Here is a 2,000-nt window from a genome sequence, read left to right as displayed (position 1 = left end):
TTTTTTTTTTGTAATCTTTCTCTAGTTGACTTCTAATTATCAAGCCATCAAGGCTAGGTCAAATGGGTGCTCTTTGTAAGTTTGGGTGTTCTTGTGCATCTCCCCTCACTTCATGTGAGTTGAATGCTTCACTCTCAGCTCTAACTCTCTGTGGCTATGTCCTTGTCCATGGGCTCAGGTGTCCCCAGGTCTCACCACAGTTTGGACCAATCAGCCCTTCCTCTTCTCTGTCTCATCTCCAGGTCAATGAGAGTCAATGAACTATGGTTGAATGAGTTCTTCATTGCTGCCTTTTCCCCTCTTCCACAAACCAGTATACCAAAGTGGTTGCCAGCAAGCTTACAACCCTGTTCATGTGGGGTTTTTTTTGTTTCAGTTTTAGAGGCGGAGTTTGTCCTGAAGGAACTTGATTGCTTGCCTTGATGGCTTCCTGGCGAACAGCTTGCTTATTCTTGTAGTATCCAGTCATGCTGACATTTTTGTTTTGGGTTTTTCTTGATGACCTTTCTTTGAAGGTGTATCTTTTGTTGCTGTAGCTATTCCAGGCTGGTATGCTTGTCCTTGCAAGTGGGAATGTCCCTCCTCGTAAGATTCTGGATGAGGCTCAGGATTCCACTTAAAGTCCTATACTCTGCAAAGGCTTTGCAAGAAGCATATTTCACTGTGAAAGTTCTAGAACCCCTTTTAAGTATTCCAGTCAGTTATAGGCTGAAGATGGGCTTACAAGTTTTCTGTAATCATGTTTCCCAACATTCCTTTCTATCCCACTCAAGTGTCTATTTTACGATAGTAGGCAAGGGAAACCAATATTCATAAGACAGTCAAGTATTTTAGGATTATTTCCCCTCTTCAAAGTATGCCTAGATCCTGTATTGCACAGCCCTGTTGTTCTAAATTTGAGCATGCATCACTATTTACCTCTGTCCCACTTAGACCATGCAAACCTGTCTCAGTGTTCCCCTATCTATCCTGCTCTTCTGCCTCCAACCCCTTTCTTGTATTGCCCTCCCCAACACCCGAGTTAAACCCCCAACCCAACCCCACTGTGTGGTTACATTGTTGTTGTTGTTGGCAGGTACCATAGAGTCAGTCCCGACTCAGCTACCTTAAGCACAGCAGAATGAAACACTGACCGATCCTGAGCCCACTTCACTACTGTTGCTACACATGAGTCCATCGATGTTGTCACTTGGCCAATCCATCTTGTTGGGGGTCTTCCTCTTTCTCTCTGACCCTCCACCTTACCAAACATAATATCCTTCTCCAGCGACTGGTCCCTCCTGACAATATTTCTGAAGAATGAGAGACGAAGTTTGGCCATCTTGGTCTCCAAGAAGCACTCTGGCTGCACTTCTTCCAAAATGGATCTATTGGTTCTTTTGGCAGCCCATGTCACTTTTAATATTCTCCACCAACACAACTCAAAAACATCTATTCTTCTACAGGCTTCCTTATTCACTGTGCAGATTTCACATGGATATGAGGCAATTGAAAAAAACAAGGCTTGGGTCAGGCACACCTTAGTCCTCAAGCTGTCATCTTTGGTCTTCAACACTTTGAAAAGGTCTTGTGCAGCAGATAGGCCAAATGCAATACGTTGTTTGATTTCTTGACTACTGCTTCCATGAGTGTTGATAGTTGATCCAAGAATAATCAAGTCCTTGACAACTTCAATCTTTTCTCCTTATATCTATATTCTTGACACTTCCATTTGTTGATTGAGTTCAGAGTGATGCTGCCACATACATCATTCTCTGGTTGTTGTCTGTTTCTGTTGGTTCTGAGTCCACAGAACTTTCTTTAGGATATTTTTCATAGCAGGGTTGCCTTTGGTTACCTTATATACCATTAATTCTTCCCTCCACTTAAGATGGTCTATTTTATCCTGTAATCTACCTGACCTTCTCACCACCAGGATCTCTGTTCCTCTGTGTTTACCTTCTTTCACATTGTAATTGTTTTGATCATAGACTGACCTCCCAGATCCTCTGTTCTTATAA

This window comes from Chrysochloris asiatica, unplaced genomic scaffold (genome assembly GCF_000296735.1).
Source record: "Chrysochloris asiatica unplaced genomic scaffold, ChrAsi1.0 scaffold00264, whole genome shotgun sequence".
In the NCBI taxonomy this organism is placed as follows: domain Eukaryota; kingdom Metazoa; phylum Chordata; class Mammalia; order Afrosoricida; family Chrysochloridae; genus Chrysochloris; species Chrysochloris asiatica.
The sequence above is the reverse complement of the archived record's forward strand: the minus strand, read 5'-3'. Positions refer to the sequence as shown.